The sequence below is a fragment of the Falco biarmicus genome, chromosome 10 (genome assembly GCF_023638135.1).
Source record: "Falco biarmicus isolate bFalBia1 chromosome 10, bFalBia1.pri, whole genome shotgun sequence".
NCBI lineage: Eukaryota > Metazoa > Chordata > Aves > Falconiformes > Falconidae > Falco > Falco biarmicus.
Genome location: NC_079297.1, coordinates 31,040,987 through 31,062,807, shown reverse-complemented (window position 1 = coordinate 31,062,807; position 21,821 = coordinate 31,040,987). Strand labels below are relative to the sequence as shown.

General features: G+C 39.4%; 1 protein-coding gene across 7 annotated transcripts in view; it reads right to left on the bottom strand.

Moving 5' to 3' along the window:
- Positions 1-21,821, bottom strand: part of INSC (INSC spindle orientation adaptor protein) — a 138,376-nt gene that overhangs the window by 102,171 nt on the left and 14,384 nt on the right. For 3 of the 7 annotated variants that reach the window (XM_056354828.1, XM_056354823.1, XM_056354829.1), the window contains exons 1-2: positions 17,399-17,528; positions 17,126-17,214 (exon numbers count right to left, since the gene is read on the bottom strand). The gene's annotated coding sequence lies outside the window, so the exon portion shown is untranslated. Of the gene's footprint in view, positions 1-704; positions 886-1,765; positions 1,861-2,687; positions 2,823-17,125; positions 17,215-17,398; positions 17,529-21,821 lie in introns of those variants that run through there. The other 4 variants (XM_056354825.1, XM_056354824.1, XM_056354826.1 and 1 more) reach the window with 4 other exon arrangements.

Below are 21,821 nucleotides of genomic sequence, written 5' to 3'. Positions count from 1 at the left end.
CCAAGGCATGAGTTTTCTCACAACATATCTTAAGCAGATTTTCCCAGTTAGATATAAAAATCTCTAGAAAGGTGGAGTTTATATCATCATGGACTACATTATGAAAATACTTCAAATAAGGAGATAGCGCAGGACATCACAGATTTTAAGATTACCTTTCCTCCCCCTCCTCCCACCTTAAAATTATTTTGGGCAAAAAGCCACTGGACTAATCACTTAGTTGGCAGCTTTTATATATATATATATGTATGTATGTATGTATGTGTGTGTATCAGTGAAAGTCTTTAAAATCTTCCCTTCTGGAAGGAGCACACCGATTTATATAGACAGCAGGATTATGAGAGCAAACTGATTAGTGGTCACATTTTTAGCAATAAGCATTTTAGAGGCAGCTTCCCTGGAAAAGAATTTGCTTTTGAGGTTCAGGAACTGAATAATAGGTGGCAAGTTGGTGCACTCCAGAGCTATATTTTGGGGTTTTATGTGATGCAGAAAAATCACCATATAAAAATGTTTATTGGTTCTCAGAGCAGTATTAATGCAACTTGCTACCATGAAAATGTGGTGAGGTAAAACTCCTCTATATTTACACTTCCCTTACTTTCTGACAGACTGTGTAGCACTTCCCCCCAACTTCTTAAAATAAACCAAACAGCCAATTTGACATCGCTTGCACCAACACATGTCTCGATTCAAACACTCACAATAAGGGCATCCCTGTTCCTGGTCACGGTCTCTTGGTTTCAAAAGTGTTTCTGAAGATAAACTAAGCACCGGGTTTTCAGACCACCTCTCTTCACTCTGGATCTCCCTCAGTCGCGGCCGTGCCTGTCTCGATGCCCCCTATGTGCTATGAGGGCTTTCTCTTCAGAGACTCCCTGCTGCCATCAGACCGAAGAACAACTCCCCCCTTTCCCCCCCGCCCTTTTTTTTTTCCCCCTCTTTTTTTTTTTCCCCCCTCTTTTTTTTCTTCCCCTCCCGCCCCGCGCCACTAGACATAAAGCAGCAAGTGGGGAGACGCCAGCTGCACACTTCAGTACCTCCCAGTACCTCAAGGGCGTGCGTTACAGGGCGCGCGCGCTGCCCGCCGGCGCGAACCGGTTGCAGCCAGCCCTGAGGCAAACGGGAGCCCAGTCCAGCCCGCGCTGCCGGGGCGGCGCCGAGGGATCTGCGGCCGCCGCGAGGGGGCCCCTGAGGAGCCTGCAGCCGCTCTGACCGGCGCCGTGAGGAAACCGCTGCCGGCACCCAGCGGCCTCCCAGGTCTCCCCAAAAGTAAGGGCGGTTTGGGCCTCCCCCACACTTCCCACAGCGGCTGTACTAGTCAGGGGGTTGTGTTGATTGGCAATAAGTTAATTCAAGTGAAATTCCCCTGCTTTGGTCTGATTTACACTCGACACCATAGCCACATGCAAACATCCAGTTTAAAGGGTTTAATCGCTGAGAGGAGGCGGGATCGTGTGTCTCTCCAATCTCCGTGTGGGGACATCAGAAATAAAAGGGCTTTTATTTCAACTAGTTGAAAAATAGAAGTTAAAAAAAAAAAACCACACAGAAGCAGATTTTGCACCTTATGTTGTACAAGCATATACTACGCTGCTCAGAAGAAACGCCTACAGAATACCATGGTTTTCTGCTATTTAACACAAGGCTGCTAAGCATTATGAAGTTACAGCTAAGATTCATTATTTCCCCTAGAAACATCAAAAAATTTCAAAAGGAGCTGAAAACGGAAAGATGTAAGGAAAAAAAAAAAAGTCTCCCTTACCAGGCAGGAAATTGGGTAAGTCTTTTTAACTTCTCTTTCTCTAAGTTAAACATGAGGCAAGTACAACTTGAAACCAAATACTTCAGTGTTCAATGCTGTAAATAAGTACATAGGGAAGACAGTAACATTGTATTTAACAACTTTGATGAAGGGAAAAAGAACAAGGACCTACACAAGTAACTCGCTGCAAGGAAAGATGACAATAATATCTTCACACATATCTCTGTGTACAATCCATTTTCTGTAATGAAAGGATTTCATCTTACTTAATACCCATTCCAGTTAGTCAGACAGGCAGTCTGAAAAACATCTTCACTTACATTGATATTCCTCTAAAGAAAAAAAAAAAAAATACCTGACATTTTAACAGAGATGAGCAAAGCAATATTATTAGTTCAGGTCACAGCCCACAATAGGCAAGTCTCTATTGGAAGTATCACAAGGCATTACATGGTAAACAGTGGTGGTATTTTCACAATATTTGCCATCAGCCATTAAGTTCTTTTATTTTACGGAGTTAATATCCAATTACTCTCTTTTGTCATAACTCTGAAAACCTTAAAACCAGCTTTAGATGAATCTAGATAAACATGCATTTACCTAAAAGTTAACACAAACAGAAAAGGCCAAGAATAGCTCTCTCTAGTCATTGAATAACCTATTTGAATTACTAAGAAACTTGCTACTTTTATCACTAAAGTTTATCATAATTCCTCCCCCGCCCTTTTCCTCTATATATTGGGGAAAAGAAAGAAAGGCCAGAGAGCTATAGAAAAGTTAAAATGGAAGTAAGTAAGTGAGAGATGTCAAAGTTATTGCAACAGAATACCAGAACAGGAGATCCAATTTAGCAACAAGTACACACAAGATGAGCCAACATACACCAAGGAACATGTAAAGCAAGTGTGGTTGAGCTATGTACCTTGAAGGATCCCAGCTCTCTCAACTGTGATTCTCCTTTACTAGGCTATCTTCTCGCTAATTGCGGTCTCTACATTTAAGCATGTCTTTTCTAGTTAGAGACAACAAATCCAGTAGACAAACTTCTTCCTACGAACTGAAAAAAAAAATATCAGAGTAAGTTTGTAAAATTACTTATACACAAAAAAATATGAATGTTTGAGCCTACATTAGAGTGTTGTTTCTGTTTCTTGCTTTTTTCCTTTAACTCAAATTAACACTTCCAGACGGCCTGTCAGCAGAACTATGTTGGCTAGTAATTATAATTCTATATAAAGGTCAAGTAATAAAGCGGCAGTGGGCTTTTTCTCTTTTTAAGAAAAAAATACTGCATTTATATTTTTGAACTGCTGCCAAAGAGTATCGAATCAGAAGGTATTGTCTTGTCCTTCTGTCCTTCACATAAAACAACATAAAAGAGCCAAAAAACTGTAATAACACCACAGACAGGAAATCCCCAGCAGGACTAGAGGCAGAACTGCTCTGTAGGATCACTCCCATATTCGGTATCTCAGGGGCATGTGTAATGTCACCAGAGCACATCCAGAAATCCCTAGCAAATCTAAAGGCTCAGAGGCACTATGTAGCCTGTACACATTAGATTAGATTTACATCAGAGATCACACTGTGTCTTGGGAACAGCTTGGAGCAGGAAGTGCAAAGCCATTCTTCAGGTCAGTGTCCTGCACCAAGTCTTTGTGTCATGAGCATTCCTGAGCCTCTGGTTGCAGGGCTCCAGAAGGCCAAGCAAAAACCAGTTGATATGGTATTACCTGATGAAATGGGACAGTTTTCATGTGGTTTTGTGGTTTGATCTTTTTGTTGGTTTTATTTTGGTTTTTTTTTGTTTTTGAAATGTCCCCCCCCCCACCCTACAATTCATAGGCTGAAGTTTTGGTATGGAAGGGCCAAGAAGGAGAGTACAGGCAACAAAACAACAGGAAGAGACACAAGGAGAGAAGTATTGTTTGTTGGCAAGTAAAGTTTGGATGCTGATGGGTGTACATGTGAAGAACTATGCTGACCCGAGAGCTTCTAATATTACTGATTCTGAATAAAAAAAAAATGGATGCCCTTTTCCAGAAATATGTCCATCAATGAAAAGTTTGCATGACTAAGAATTCAGTGAAAATGGGAAAGAAAGAGCTTCAGGGTTTGCCACTTTCACTCAGTACAACGTCAAAAACATTAGTGTAGATCAAAGAGTGCTTTGTGCTAGGCCTTTTGTTTAAAATCCAGCTATGCTGTAGAGTCAACACATGCTCCATCAGCTTATAGCAATATACATCATAGCTCTGTACTACACATTACCATTTCTATGAATATTGTAGCTCAGTAGGGACCTGTGTAGTTTGATTTACAAAGTGGTAATCTACATGTCACAGTCCTTTTACTCAGTAAAGCTCCAACTTCGGAAGCATACTATATCTTTCCTATTGCTAACTCCCAGATACACAGCAAGTTACTGGAGTCTAGCGACTTTGCATCCATCAGCTGAACTACAACAACTGACTGCTCCTCAGCCAATGTTCAGTAACCTATTACACAAAGGAACTGGCACATAGATTTTGAGTACACAAAGAACTACTTCACAGCCTGTTCCAGGACAGCTGTATTATTTGTTCTCATAATTTTCTGAAAGGTGATATCAAACAAAGAGAAAAATTATCTTTTCAACAGTACAAGTCTCATTGCAGAAGAGGGCTAATGTTTTGATAAATATTTCTTATTATTACCACAAGTTTTTAATAGTTTGGGATGGCACAAGTGGGCATACATACACCAGAACTAGTTGGAAGCAAAGGTCCCAGAGCCAAACTCTTGCTATTAACAGCCAAATTCAATGAATTCCTAATCTTTAGGCTTAGGAATCCACAGTTTCCAGACTTTATTTTTCCTCCCCATGGAAAAACATAACTGTGACCGTGGTTTGTTCATTCACAATTTTGGCTTGAGCTTTGTAGTTATTTATGACTATGCCATAGAACTTGCTCATTAAAACTTCACTGAAAGTCAAACAGACAGTTCCACATTAGACTGCTTTCCAAATGTGAATCTGTTTACTCCATTCCAATGCCAGCCTGTGTACTACTAGCCCTCAAGGAACATGAGGCTGGTAAGACCAAGGAAATCTTTAAGTGTGAAAGTTTTCTGTAAACTTTTATTCCCAGAAATCTAGTGTTGACTGTTTCAGGTGCAAATGCACCAAAACTTAGCAGAGGTCACAAAGCTGATCCATTGCCCTGAAAGCTTCAGTCTTCAGGCTTGCTTCTGTTGCTACCTGTGATGTGTGGGCTGTGGAGCAGTCCACCTCCTATTTACAAGAGTAGCCAAGTAAAGTCCAAATCTCTCCTGAAAGCTCACTTCACTATTAAAATGCCAGCATTTTTCCATCTGTCATCTCTAGAGATAATTACATGTTTAAGAGTTCCATACATTTCCATTTTTTCATGATCAGCCTCAGAAAACTCTGCTCATCTGCAAATACCCGTCATCTCCCAATATTGCCAATGCAACTAAAGCCAATAATTAGCCTCAGCAAGAAAACAGACACATACCTAACCCCTCATGGGGACAGAGTGTATATTCCACCTGAAAATATGGCTTTCATTATTTTCAGAGTGCCTAAGCTATCAACAAGCTAACATTTACCTCAGCTGGATCCCAAGAACCACTTGTGCCAATTACACTTATGTCATACCAGTAAATACCTGAGGGCCAGGCATTCCAGATAACTTGCTAGATATTGCCAATACCCATCTACTGATGTGCCAGCACCTTGTCATCCAAGAGAAAGGATCTGCCATCTGAGCAGTCAGGAAGGCTGCCTGCTCCACCAGCAGTAGACTTCATGTACTAGTTTTTCTTTAGATACACATACCTGGACAAAACTCAGCACAGAGGTTTCAGGGCAAGAGCCCTTGAGCTCTCTCCGTCAGTGCTCAGGTGAAAGAATAGGATTCCTGACGCCACATACCATCTATACCACGACTTGACTGTCACATAGGTAACTTGAAGCATGTGTACAGGGGCCAGATTTGGTAGCTACTATCAATAGAGACCTCGGTGAAAAACTGTCCCCAAAAGCAGAATCAATACTTGTACAGCAGTCCCCAAAACCAAAGTGTTTTTATTTGAAGATGGAGAACTGTGACCAGCAACATACTGTGAAGAAAAAAAGTTACATCCTTAAATTGGAAGAAAAAATTTAAATTACTGCAGTGGTAAATGTAGATCAGTTCTGAGGCCCAGCCACCTAATTGTCCATTAAGATATCAAAAAACAGATTCTTCTTCTAATGTAATAGTCTTCTAAAAGAGAACCCAAGAAAATGCTAAGCATTACTCATGATGGAACTACAGGACAGAGCTTTCGACTCATGACTCATCCAATAAAAGTGAAAGCAGTTCATAAGAGATTCTGAGAAGTTTCAAAGCACAAGATAAATTTACCTTTAAAAAAACCATTTCAGTTAGAAATGGAGGCGGGGGGAGCGAATCAGTTACAGGAAACATAGTGCAATAGTTACAGCTAGGGAATGAAAATAAGGAAAACATTCTGCTTTCCACAACAAGGTTTGTCACCAACTTCTTCCCCGCTACACAGCAAGTTATTTAACCTTTCCATATTTTGAGGTAATGGTATATCAAATTCTCCTACTCTCTTCAGTGCAGCAACAGATTACATTTGCAATAATGTTGGGGGTTGTTTACTTACATTCCTTGAACATCAAGTTGGTTTTAAGATATCTGCCCAAATCTAATTCCAAGAATTGAAGAGTTCATACATGTGAGAGTGGAATGCCTAGTGCACAAAAGTGCGTTGTTTCTTTTTTTTAAAAAAGTGAAATGGTTGACCACTGAGAGGAGATGACTAAGAGGGGAATAAACACAGAAAAATAAGTTAGGAACCTTTAACATCCTAGAACCCCTAAAAGATTATAGAGAATAAAACAGAGCAAAGTCAAAACTCAGAAGGAAAATGCTGTTTTACAAAACGTGCCATTTATTCCCACAAAGTCACTGTGACTCAGGAGCTGGTATCACATAGTCACCAAAGAGTTAAGGTTGAAGGGACCTCAGTAAACTTCAAAAAGGAACATTCTTATGGTTAATACAAACTACCAAAGTTAAAATTAATTAAAATTTTAAAATCAAGTCTCATACCTCAAGACAGCTGCTACCTGTATATTGCATCCTCCTCTTGGAATGTCACTGAAAGTTTGGCTTCTGATTTTAACTGAACACCAGCCTTTTCCAGGATGACAGCGAACAGAATGGAAGAACTAGATGGGACCAGGGGTTGTCAATAAGACATACATGTAGAAACACCCAACAACCCTGCCACTGACTTCAGTGGTGAAATAAGCAAAACATGTATCATAAGTTTATGAGTCAAGGTTGACTGGGACCTTTTTAAAATTACATATACAAAATACCAACTTTTGCAGATAATTATCAGGTCACATACCCATAAAAGTCAAGAAAAGCTACTTTATTACCTGCTTATCTTACTTATTTATGGAATAGAGCCAATATTAGTCAGCACAAGTAGCTGCTTGCAAGCAAGAAGGCTTCAATCAGTAAGAAGTGGAGGTAATTAAAACGAGGGAAATCCAGAACACAGTTATACCTACCAATCATGTCATCTAAATTGTACTATTTTATTCATTAAAAATAAAGCTCTGAAACAAAGATGCCATATTTTGTGCAAGTTCTTGATTACCTTTCTGCCGAGGGAGCATGTAATTTACAAGAAAGAGGACTTAAAGCTTTAAGTGCCTCTGACTTAATTCAGCATGCTGTATTGATGGTCCCATTTAGATGATTCCATTTTAGGCCCCTCTAACGCATTAAAGGCATGACTTACTCACATCCATTTGGCTAATGATCCCCTACTGCTCTAAAGTAAATGACAGCTATTTACAGTAAATTATTCAATTAGATAGAGGGAAGTGCAGTATTCATTTTATATTGTTTGACATGGCAAAACAGAAGTGTGCAAGAAGGCAGGTGGGGCATTTTAATCTTTCAGAATCAATTGTTTAATCCACAGCAAGAGAATAAATATACTCCACAATACTTGTCAGCATCAGATTTTTATTGTAAACATTCTGAGACTGAAGTGTTGCAACTCCAGATAATACTTCTGAAGTGGGCAGAATTCTAAGTCATTATACAATGCAAGGAATGCTAGTAACCAGCATCTTACAGAACTGCGCACACAGTTACTTTTTTTTAAACACGCTAGCAGGAGACTGAATTTCCATTTTAAACAAATATTAGGCATGAGCAATTCTGAATACCAGTTATTTGTAATGGAATTTATACTACAAAGTGCCTACCTCATTGTCAGAAATGGGGCTGAATCTCTCAAGACACTTGGATAGTGGGTATTTTTAATTCACAAAATCCCAGGAAAGGACAGCTCAGCTGCCCTCACAAATTGAGAGGGATTCAGAAAAAAAATCAAATAAAGGACAAGCTACAGAAGTGCAGATTTGGGCTAAAACACAGCCTGAAAGAAGGGAGTACGATCACACTGCAATAACTCAAAAATAGTCTTAGATTTGAAGACCTTTTCACACATTCTTCTATTCTTTCCAGGCGCTGAAGGGTGTGCTTTCATGCATGAGCACATGCACATGTTACAATCCCCACTTTATACATGCTAGTGTGGCCACCACGCGTGAAAAAGGCTGAAACCATGACTTTGATGTCCCCTATCAAACCCCTGCCTCCTGAAGGGAGGAACAAAGGAAAAGCTCTCCTCATTATGGGTACGAGCACAAAGTCCAAGGTGCAGGTAAGGCCACTGCACATCCTAAGCCCGTCAGTGACCATGCTTTGCACCATTCTCAGGCCTCCTAGCATTTAATACACAGAAGAGGAAAGAAGAGGCAATTTGCCTGAGTCCTCCTGGCTAGCCCTGATTGTGGAGAATTTCTCTTTTCCACAAGCCCAGAGTGTCTCAGAATAAGTGCCAAGCACCCCAAATAGAAGAACACTTCCCTCTGGCTAACCTGCCAATGCATTTAATTTTCTGCAGGCAGAGGGCCAAGTTCAGCAAGCACAGCTCCCACTAAGTTTAATGGGAGGTTGCTCTTGCCTATGCCAGCAAGCAAAGTTTGCCCAGGCACTGCAAGCAACATACTACAGAAAATACAACTGTAGCCAGCATCTGTATTCAAAGGATAAATTTGAATGGACTACTATTTTTTTTCCTCAGTGGTTCAGTTCTAAAGCTGCTGGCACAATGAAACCCTTCCTACTCTTGGTATGTACTCACTCGCTTCTGTGAGCAAGAATTCCAGATGGCCGTTTGTAATGATGACTTTAATCAAAAGACCAGCTTACCACGACTAGCCTAGTAGACTATTATGTCATCTGGTGCCTATATACCCAAAAGCACTAGCTAGTTTGTTCAGAAGACCTCCTACACACATGGCTACTGAATTCCTAAGGAAGGCCTGCATTTCAATGGCTCCAGAGCCTACTTTCTGCAATTCAATACTTGCTTATTTTGCTAGCTACCATCCCCCTCTTATGAAAGATTTATCTTATTTTAATTTCTAGCTCCACCAGAACCAAATATATTAGGCAGATTTTAGTCTAGATTCTCAGTGGCTCTGAGCTACTGATGCTGTGCCAATTTTTACTAGGCAAAGATTACTGCATTATTATTTGCAGAAACTCAGAAATCCCCTTCCTTTGAAATACCTTTTAGAGGCTATAGTAATACAAGTAATAGCAGTAACAATTCTAAACCTTAGCAAGCAATACCCTGATCTTTCAGTCTCTAGTGGCTATCTCTGCTTGACCTACACTACTTCATACAATGTCTTCCTTGTCCACCCTCCTGCTCTCAGACTAAACATACTTATATCTGCTGACATTCCCTCTGGTGCACAAGAGGCTTGGATGTACATTCGTTAAACATGCAATGATCCTCTGAAACATTCCACAGTTAATTTCCAGTGAAAAATTATCTGCCTAAAAGGCACTGAGTCAAATCAGATTGCAAGCCAATCCTTCATCTAGTAAGGAGTTAAGAATAGTGAAAACACTTAGCATGGCACTTGAAATCACCCAGGAAGCCCAAACTGTAAAAAAAACAAAACAAAACACAAAAACACACACACAAAACAAAACCAAAAAACAAAAAAAACAACCCCAAACAATCACAAGATTGTTCTCTACACCAAATAAATTTATATTTTTCCAGTTCTGAAATCATCCACCCAGCCAAACAGGAAAGTTCAGAGCAACTGAGACATTAAAGGTACATTACACATCATAGCTATACTGAGCAGTACTGAAAATGAAATATTGAGTATGCAAAATAGTTTATATATTTCTGAACAGTTGTTCAGAATAGGCTGCTTGGAGTGGTAAAAGTTAGAAGACACTGAAGTGGAGGAGGCAGGAGCGATCAATATTGCACTTCACAGTTTCCCTTAAGCTCTTCACAGAGAAGTCCTTCCTTCCCCAATGCCAGGCTGTGATGGGTGCATTAGCTGCCCACACAGCTGGTGGGAGCACAGCTCAGTGGGCCGCTCACACCAGCGGAGATGGTACAGCCAAGCTGGCCTAAGAAAACGGCCAATACTGTTGCCAAGAAAATATAAGAGCAACTATTGGAAGGAATGACTTAACCTACGATGAAGCACTTGACATCATCTCCTTTCAGATGGTACAAATAGGAATGCTGAGGCCCAGGGACTCAAGCTCCCATGTCCCCATCCCCATTTACTGCCAAACCCTTCTGTCCCAAGCAAAAGCCCCGTCCTTATTGTGCACAAGTTTCTCCAAAGCAAGGACATTAACTACATTAACAAATCCAAATGGACTTGATTTACAAATATTATTTACAAAACACCCAAACATCCCTCAGAGAGGGCAGACCACAGTAGTATGATACCAAAACACAGTACAATTTCCCTCCACCTTATGCAGGTGCACTGCGTTTTCATTCATGTTACAATTAACAGACATTACAGGTCAGGCGGACACATCAGCTAGAAAATGGCACGATGATTAGTTAGCAGGCCTGCTCATATAACATCAAGCTTTGCTTAGTTTTGAGGCTTTTTTTCCTCCCCTCAAAAGCTTTGACATTGTTTTCTAGCTATGGTAATATTTTGATAAAAGAACAGGCAACATTTCCACATAAGGTATTGAGTGTGCCATCCTATAATGGCCCCTCTTCCTAATCTCATAATTCATACATGTTTAGATTTTTTGAAAAAATTATACAGAGTACTTTAATAGAACTGACCACAAGATAGAATGATTCCCTGAGACTTTCCAGGTCTCCCACAATGTCAGCAGCTGTTTAATACATCTCTGTAGAAGTCCAGATTTTTTGTGGGTTTTTTCACATTTTCTTTCCTAGAAGCCAGAAGTCCCCTTATTCTCAAGTCCTGTGAATGCTCTCTTAAGTCATATACTTAGGAGCTAGAAACGGGAGGAGAGAAGCAAGAGCACTCAAACACACAAAATATGTAAGAAAATAGATGTGAAAGAAAAATCTGCTCTAGGGAAGCACTTGCATTGAAAAGGACTGTGACCTGGTCTGAAAAGCAAGCAAAGATGCACCATGAAGAAGTCTTACTGCATCCTATGCTTCTAGCTTAGCACACCACTTTGTGTTGGAAATAGTAATTCCCTGGCACGAGGCAATGCTCCAGCAATGATGAAAGCACATTTCAGGCACAGTACTGTGTTAAATTCTAATCATGCATCCTTCAACCAGACAATCCATGTTGGCTAAATTTTTCTTTTGCAAATCAACTTAATTTGGCTCTTTCTAAATTCATCTTTCTTTTCCTTCATTTAATGATTTCTCCAGAAATGCTTAAAATTGAGGACATTTTGAGAACTAAATTACAAGATCTGGCATATGAAGAAGACCCAAATTCCTATAAATAGATGAATATCCCATTTTCTGGAATTCTAATCAGCTTCTGCTTTTTATTTCATCCCTATTAGATGGCAATCTCCAGAGCATTTTTATGACTGCTGAATATTCATTCCTGCTTTTTCCTTTAAAGGAAACCTATTGATTGACTGATTTTGTAACTCACAAAGTGCAGGTCCCACGAGGAAAAAAATAAAGTGGACATAAAAGTACCAAAGTTTATACCTTATAAGGTAGAAGGATAAACAGGATTTCAACAGTAAACCTCTTTCTACTTGAGAGACGGGCATAAAGCTCTGCACCTCACAGACTCCACATTGGTGTCTAACAGTGCTGTGCAGCACAGCTATATTTTAACATTTCTAGAGAAATACAGCTCCAACTTAGTATCTACCTCACATTCACAGATTATCTGCATTTTCTCAGGATGAAAAATAATAATACCATGTTTATATTAAATTGCTACTGTAACTAAGGGCTAGCAAGAAGGTCTCTTTGTTGGTTAGCATGGGCACTTTGAGAAAGCAGGGAGGATGGAACCCTGCATATAACAACACTCCTCAGTCTCCTGGGTTTTTGTCTCCCACTTCGTTGCACACAATTGCTCCTCTGACTCTTCCAGCTGTCAGACCCCTCTTGAGCACTGTAATGGGACTGGCAAGAGCAGCATCCGGTGTGTGTCTGCCCAGACACCACAGCAGCCATGTCAGGGAGGCGAGCAGTACTGAGTCACAGCTGAAGGCAGTGCTGTGAGTCCTGTCCCACACACAAATGTCAAAGTATATACTCACCTTCTCAGTTATGAGTCCAAGAAAATGCAAAATCAAACCAGATTTCCTTTTGTTCATAGCCATGTTCCTACAAGTACCTTATATAAAAAGTAAGGCAGGAAAAGCTGCCACACAACACACACCTAAAGTAATCTTACTTCAGCCACACTTTGACAGAAAGCCTAGGCAGCAACAAGATTTTTCCCTTTAGCTAGCAAACAGATCCCATTTCCCTTTTTTCCAGGGCCCACATCCATATGTTCAACTATAGTTTTGGTATCAGCATTTAGTTTCATATGGTTACCATTTCTAAGGAAACCACTTCCTCAGTATAGACACAGTTAGTATATTTTCTTATTTATATGTTATTCTTGATTTGGCAGAATACTTCCAGAGTGTGGGAGAGGGGGGAGGAGAGACTGCATGGGATAGAAATCAAACCTAGAAAATCAAAGATAACTTTATTCCTTAAGACATGGTAGATCAAATACAAATCACTACAAAAACAGTTTCAAGCTCACTTTCTACCTTTCTTTTCACAGTACAGCTATCACAACTGTTCAGATCTTTTCTGGTGAAATTACATATAAATGCATTTATAAATACATGCAAGCATTGCATGAGGAGGGACTAAAACAGCCAGATCACCATCTTCACTGCTATTTGCCTAGGTGCATCTAGCTCTGCTTTCCCGGGGAACACAGCGCCCTGGAGATATCAGTGACTTTGCTCACTTGCAGTCTCTTGGATATCACACACAATCATCACAGTGTTGGTAGAAAACTCAAAGCATTTATGCAAGTGCAATCTCTAGCAGATCTACACCTTGATGTAGTACATCATGGTGGCTAGCTAACAGAAGCAGCAAAGGCAACCAAAGTCTCCAGCACAGGTTGGGTATTATTCTATCTTCATTTTCTTTTTGTTGTAAACAGAAACAAAAACTAAAGTGTGCTCCAACAGGCAAGGAATAACTTTGTCATTTCAATACCAAGTTTTGAAACAGTAGTTCCAGAACCGAGTATCCATAAACCCTTTAGGCTCCAAGACTGGCATTAAATACCATGGCTTTTAAAGAAAATAAAACCCCAGTCCTCAGCTTGCCCTGGTATTAGTGGCTGCCAGAAGCGAGCTTTTGCCTACTCTAGCAGTTTACAGGTCAATGCATTGAACTGATACTGGCAAAGACACAAGTCCAAGACACTCAAGAGCACAAGTTTCAGTCTGACACTGCTGTGGCATGGATTGACATCAACCATTGCAGCTGCTTGCTCCATCACACGATATCAGAATGATTCTTTTAAACACATAATAAATATTGCCTTGAATAAACAACCAGCCACTCGTCCTGAAACATCTCACCTGGCCTGGAACAAACAAGAGTCAGAAAAATGAAATACCAAAAGGTCAGTCCACTATTAGTACAATCAATGCTTTCAAACTCACATTTGGGCTGAAAAATGCATGTTTAAATCCTATATGCAGTGTATGCTTGACAGTGTAGTTTCTTTACATGAAGAAAGTTGACATTAGCAAATTAGTTTGATCCTGACCTTTGAGAACAAGTTGTCCTACTTTTAATTCTTCCTGTGCTTGAATCTGACCAGGTTTGCTTTCCCAACTGCAATGTTATTGCATATATATTTTCTACCTCTTCAATCTGTTGGTGGTACTCCAGCTGTCTTCTGAGGACAGCTAATGATCAACAGCCTATTAGATTCTGGTGAACAAGTTTTCAAATATTTTTTTTTCTCCAAATGAAAGTAGATCTCATGAAGCAGATCCTGGGGAATAAAATCTCTCAATGAATCAGATCAGATTCAAGGGATCAGGTTTTCAAATAACGAATCATAACAAGAAGACCCAGAAATCTTTTCTAAATTTAATGAACGCTGATTTTCTGGGTCAAATATATGGATGACAAAGCACACCTGACATGAATTTGAAAATTACTTTTCTGAAGCTAAATATAATGTTGTAATATAGATTCATTAGGAATGTAATCTATGGTGAATCAACAGCTTTTCTCTTATTGGAGGGCAGCATGGGTGCCAACAAGAGATGGTGGTCATGGAGCAGTGCCAGGTTACACCAGCTGAAAATATGGCTTACTCCCCTTGCCACAGAGAGCTAGAATCTAAGAATACTAAGCTATGGCCCAGGTTTATTAAAGTGCATCTCCAACTATTGTATTCTCTCTGAAATTTTTAGACTTTGTCCTGAAGTACACAATGAACTAGAATTCAGCTCATGTAACGCAACAAGCTATCCCTGGGGAAACACAGCATCTCTGGGTACCACTTCCCTACACAGAAAACTCAGTGTAAATGCTATGCTTCCTTTCACCCCCATACACTGGTCTTACCTTGCAGCATAGGACCAGTAAGTAGAAATGAAAAGCTGCTTTTCTGTAGGATCAGAGCACAATCTGAAACTGTATGATTCAGAAAGTCCTCTTCAGGATATAATTCAAATTTTGTAAACATTAAGAATTTATCAGCACCGAGCTGGTTAATAAAATCATTTGTGTTGTCACTATTAACTAGGTTATATGAAGAATTTAAATGAAAATAATTTGAAAAGACATTACATGAAGCAGAAAAACATTTAGCTCCTCTTCCAAAAGTTTTGCAACTTTATCCACAATTTTTAGGAACTATTTCCTGTGAGCTGCATGCTAGAAAGGATTTTGATGACAAAAAAAATCCCATTAATAAATCAATTGACATTTCATGATTAGTAAAACATCATATTAATTACTGTCTTCATTAAAATAGTCAGACTTACAGGAAACAAAACAGATATCCTTATTACTATGAACAAAGGTAACATTCATTGCCAGTCAAAGACTGAGATTTTTGGTTCCAGTGTTCATCTCATCTTGTAACAGTGAGAAGCATGTTTAAGTCCATGAAGTTTAAAATTAATCAGATGACCCAAACAATGAATAAGAAGAAATCTTTCCCTTTAAAAGCATTAACTGTTCCTTCATATTATGTGACACAAACAACATTGAAGCTTAAAAGTAGTTTTCAAAACTATAAATCAACAACAAAGAAGTCAACATACTAATGCAATACAGATGTAAAGTTCAGTTTGTTTTTCACAGCATAGTAGCACAGCTTAGTACTTAGACATGGCATTTACTTTTCTGTCTTTTAATCCATCCTAATAAAGAAGCAGACATTTACCCTACAAGCCACTTTTTCAAGCCATCTATAGGCCTTCTGGGTGGATTTCTGCCCACTGCAGGCTTGCAGAGTAGAGAACAGGAAAAGTATTAAATGCTTTAGCCTACATGGGCACATCGCATCTCTACTGTATTAAGTGCAGACATAATTTTCGTAAAAGAAAAAACAAAAACCTACATATTTGCCCAATAGATTTCTACATCATCTACATGCTCCCTTTTCAGTAACTTTAACAGATATGAACTAGCAGAGCTAAGTTCAAAGAATTGCTCCAAGAAACATTTACCATCATAGAATTAATAGCTTACCAGGAAGGGGATGGATGGTGCATGGCTCTACTTATTTTACAGTTCTTGTGAACACTAGCCTACCTACCAGTTTGGACATCACTGGAATATCAGATATTATTAAACTGAAGCCTGGCCAGCAGTTGACATAATGCTGAAAGTAGACTCAATTCCCTTTACTTCCACTGGAGCAAGGAAAGAAAGCTGAGATCACATTTTGTTACCAAAATGGAATTTTTAGAAGAGAAATGGAGGGGCCAATTCAGCCCTTTTGAAAAAGCTACGCAACCTCAAAATAATAGTCAGGGCTGTGATGTGATTGAAGCATCTAGTATCACATTTTGGGGGCCAACTTACTAGGTATGCCTTTGTAATTACAAGTTTACATCATCCAGCTGGAGGAACAGCAGTAATGGTGCTCATTTCCAGAAGATCAGTATTTAATTGTTAAAAATATTTTTTTTAAGTTAAAATTCTTTCTGAAATCATATCCTCTTTGGTTTCTTTCTTGGCCCAGTTTTCAGTACTGGAAACTGCCGAAGTCCATCTATCTTGAACAGGCTCTTTAGCTGGGAAGGCAGAGCACCTAAAGCTGGAACAAGACCCTTCTGCCTGAATATTTTCCCTCTGCACTGAAAAAATGCTGCATTATCTCTCCCTTCAGGTAAAAGGGGACACTCATTAAATGTGCAGAAATCTGTTTTAGAACAGGAAACCTGCAAGCTAGAACTGCACAAACTGAGCAAGTACAGTCCCGCTCCAGCTGCCTGCATCATAGCTCTCCCAGCCTTGGTTCAGCTTGCTTCTCATCAGCCAGAAGGAACGTATGTTGTTCTATGCTGAAAACTCATTTGATGGTTATTAGCATTTAATCCAGCTCGTTTATGCTAACAACCAACACCTTTTGAAAAATTCATTGTATACAGTATTTGCCATCCAGCCTCCCAATGCCTTCTTCAATAATATACAAAAACAGCATGAAGAAACTTTACAAAAGGGAGAGGTATCAAAGAGACACAGAGGGGTATGTAATGCAATCATGAAACATAAGCAGAATCAAGCTCAACAGCACTCATTTTCTAGTATAACTAATACATCATTGATGATGGTTTGCTGTTAGCTCTGTGTTCTTACCTCACATCTTGTTTCAAAGGAAAAGCATAAGCTCAGCTGTTGCTAGATCTACTTTATCTTTGGCTTGGTGCTAAGTGCAAATATACCTCTCAAACTCACCTCTTTTATGCAGGCCAGAATTCAGATTCCTTCTCTGCGATGACTTCTTTGACAAGACTGCAATTCTCTCTATGGACAGCCTCAAAGCTCTGGAAAAGGAGTATTTTCTGTTAGTTCTAGTTTTGTAGGTTTTGTTCGTTGTTTCGCGCACCCCCACCCCCCAGGTCCTTTCAACTTGTTTGCATATCTAATAGCAAGAGAATGTAGAATCTTGAATATAAAAAAAGTAAACTATTTCAAGCAGCAAGAACAACCAACAGGGGAATAACATACCTATGTTATATAATTTAAGGAAAAGCTGCAAATACACCACTTAGCATGCAAAGAAATCCAAGGTTTCAGTCCTGCCAGGATCCCAATCCAGCCAAGTACTTAAGGATGTTCATAGGAACCAAAATGAAAAGCCTCATATGTTTAAAACCTGACACCTGCTTAAGTGCTTTGCTACATTAGGGCCAGTAGCCTCAGCACTTCTCAGCTAAGCTGCTTTTGAATCTTCACTGAAATTCCTTCCATCGTCCTTCGGCACTTGCCTTTAACCTCTCCAAACACCCTGTGGTTTGGATCAGGGGCCACCTGAGGCTTGCCTCAGCACAGCTGCTGTTTCTCCATGAAAGTGTACATAGTAAAAGCAGTTTCTAAGCCTTTGACACAGCCCTTGAAATGAAAGGGAAACCTGGTACAGAAACTTTAAGAGCAATACTGAAAAGAACATGCCCTCATGCAGTTGCTTAGATCCAAAACAATTTTTTTAATGCCTCGTAGGGAATGGCTGCATACCACACCTACCTTAAGGGCTATTTGGAAACAGCTGCTCTTGGAAGTTCATTTGGAAGTGACACACTTTTCCAGACAGACATGGTTTTCTGGTTAGAGCACCAGTCCGATTCTGTCCCTGGTTCTTGTGCAGCCCAGTGAGTCACCTACACCCTGATTCAGCAAAATGCATGCCTAGCCAAGAAGATACAGAGCATATGCTTAAGGCCAGTTTATTAAAATTTGAGCATGTTTGTCAAATAAAGCAAGTTTCTGCTTTGTTGGACTAAAGTCTCATGTTCTACAAAATATATAATTACAGCAGAGGGCTATTCTTCCCTTTAACTTGCCTTTCCATCCTGCCTATTTAGTTGATAAGCTATATGAAGTAAAACTTCCTTGGATTGCACCTTCATATTTAGCACAGCGGAATGGGTTTTCAGTACAGGTTTCTCAGTGCTTTTTTGTGGTCCACCTTCATGCTGAGTGTACACATTAGGCTCAGTAGTGCTTAGTTATGAAGTACTACCTTAAGAGGGTTTGTTTCTTGGAGTTTGGGTGTTTGGTTGGTTGATTTTTGTTGTGGGTGGGGTTTTTTTGGGTTTGGTTGTTTGGGGTTTTTTTGAGTGGGGGGTAAGGGGGGCTGTTAAATAGAAAAGTCAAGAACAAAACTACAGCATCTGAATGTTTTGCTTTCCCCCAAGCTCCAAGAAGGAAATAACTGTAGTGTGTGATCTAGTAAGGTGCTGAACAGGTGCAGAAATCTGCTTCCCCTGAGTCACCTCAGCACAGTTATGCTTTTCATATGATGTCACGTGGACACAACCTGGTCGTCCAGCCCTCCAATCACTCTAGATACAAAATAATCATATACCTCTAGTCATTTCTTGCTTTATAGTATTCCTTCACCTTCCAGTAGCTTCAACAAATATAGCTCCTGTTTGCCAGATTTGACAGGTATGCAGGACATACTCAGAAATCTGTATTTTCTGGACTGGATGGGAACTCAGTTTCAAACATTTTATAGCTCTGAGAAAAATTTTCAGACTATTTTATCCTCCATTGTGTGAGCATAACTCTCAGTTAAAGACCATTAGGGTAAATTGAATAACTCTAAGATACGAAGATTTGGCCAACACTTTTTTAGGCAAATTAAATATACGCAGATTGTAATTGACAATCTATTTCAAATGATAAAATACATACAGCATATTGCTGTGTCTCAGACTGCCACAACTTTCATACTGGAAACAAAATGCCTAGCAATCCAATCTTTAGATGTGTGTTGCAATGAAAAAATAATACCAAAAATGCATAGTTGTAGGCAAATGACAATATAGATTCATGCAGGAAAAAAATAGCACATGAGTGGAGAAGATCTTGTGATTAAAAAGTTGAACCTGGGACAAACTCAGATAAAAATTAATTTATTGATTAGAAAAAAAGAAAAACCAAAGAATGGCAAATTGAGGCTGCTTTTGATTATATCAAAGTCTGTCTCATTGTTTACCAATACCCCAACAAGTCTCTGCACGTGCATCATCCCTCACTACCGAAAATGACAGTAAGGGCTATGTGTCTGTTGGGATGGTCTCTTAATACATGAATGAGATGCCAGCACACTACAGGTATGATGCAGTGTGGTGGCTGACAAGCAACTGCCTTCTCATTATTCAGCCTCTGATCCCCTGAAATACTATCCTAAACAGAAATTATTTGCACAAATGGGTATTTTGAACATCAAAAAATGAAACTCACACTATCCACAGAAAGCCAGATCATAGGAAAAAACCAACTTGTGGAAGTACATAAAATAGTGTCCCTCCCTTTTAAAAAAAAACAAAAATAAATCAGGTTAGCATAAGTCTTGTCTGCATCACGAGCATGTCTCTGTTACTCTGTTCAGAGAGATACCACCATAGTCTCCCAGGCTCTAGGACCAACACACTAAACCTACTCATCTTTACCTTGAATAAAAATCCCAAATCCATGCAAGACTAAGTCCCCCGTGTATAAAGCAGGGATTCATTGTGCACAGAACTTTTGAGGAATCCTTCCATTAATCTGGGATCCTCCAACACACAATAAGCTATGAATACATGAAACATCCCAATATTGTTGGTCACATGCCACATATAAGTAATGCTGGAAATCCCTGTGTATCTCTATCATACTTACAGTAGCTCCGACACTTAAGGAAGTGAAGCATCCTTACAGCAGAGATACAATCACAGTATTTAAAATGCAGTAGTCCAATACTTCCTGGAAGCTTCAAACTTACTGCAAGTGCACAGAACAGCATGTGTACATGTACTTGGCCATGAAATCCTAGACTGGCATACATTAGTCTCATTTAACTACCTAACAAGAAATGTCTTCTTGTATCACTAGAAAACACAGATCCTTCAAATAAGGAACAATGTTTCCACTGTAGCAACCAGCACTGCAATGCTCAGAGCACTTCCATCCCACAAGAGTGGTAACACCCCTCCAGAATAAATACAACAATCCACTTTTGTGAACCTTATTTATCAAGCGAACCTACTGACATCTTGTCAGCACAAGCACTTCTTTTCATCACCAGAGGTTTGTCAGACCAGAGAATATTATTTCGATACTGCAGCATTAAAAAAAAAAAACAAACATACCTTGCATTTGATCTAATTATACTATTACCTACAATTTCTAGTGGCACTTTAAAGTCTGGACTTTACTCTTCTGCAATAGCACCATAACAAAATACAGCTACATACAGTGAGGCCTAACAGGTTTTATAGCAGTATCTTACATTTTCTTTTAGCAATACCTTTTCTTTTCATGCCATTAACAAAGCCTGTGGTATACAAATATTGATCAGCACTGAATTATGTCAGATTCCTGTCAACAGAGCTTAGTTGCACTGAAGTTTGGCCAGCTGCTCAGTGTTCAAACAATTTCACTGAAGTCCTTTTCTATGGTGAATCACTTTGAGAAGAATATATTATTGTGGACAAACCATAAGCATCTCAAAAGTTCTCACTGTTTGCTTATATTTTAAAACATTCATGCAGTGGTTTTGATCCATTTGCACACCATTTGAGGGTAGTATTACAAAATAGTGTTCATAGTCCTAGGAGGGACTGCACACAGCTACCATTGACTCAGGGGTATGATCAGAACCATGTCTGGCTTCTTTTTGTTTCAAAGGGGTATGGGAATGGGTGAAGCTACCATTTGGGCTAGGTAAAGGTAGTTCCGCCTCTTGCTTAGCAGACTTCATAAACAGAGAGTAGGAGGCAGAGAAGGGCTTTGTTCATTCCATGCATGCTGTGTGCTTGTACAGAAAGGCAATAACTGATTTTATTGATAACACCATAGAGGTTTCTGGCCTCCCTGGTACCACAACTCCCCTTCTCAGACAAGTAAGCTGTAAAATTGCTTTAAAACTGATACACTAGACACTCTTGTGCCAAGTTTATGAAGCATAAAAACTTTTCAGATGGCTCTAAAAGAGCTTTTAAGTGTCCAAGAAATTACAGACTTATCTACAGAACTGAATCTTCTTTCACTCGCAGTTAACAGACTTCTACTACACAAACTTCGTCATTTTCTCAATAATTTTTCTATCTACTAGCCATCCAGTTTTTATAAACGTATTAAGAACCCCCTTCAAGCTTAATCACTTTTAATGTAAACATATATATCATTAACTGTATAAATAAATTTGCAAAGATATTCATTTAAATCTCCCTCACCTTTCAAGACAAGGCTAAAGCCATTATAAAATCTAAGGTTCAAATTATGTCCTGTTTTTCTTTCATTAGTCAGGCACACAGAGAACTAATGCACTATTAAAACCACTACCAAGACAAAACAAAAAGTCAGCTCCTACAAGTCGTCCATGGGGGGCTGCCTTATTACAGCAGAAGCCAAATCAAACACCGTGTGTGGTCTTTGGGAG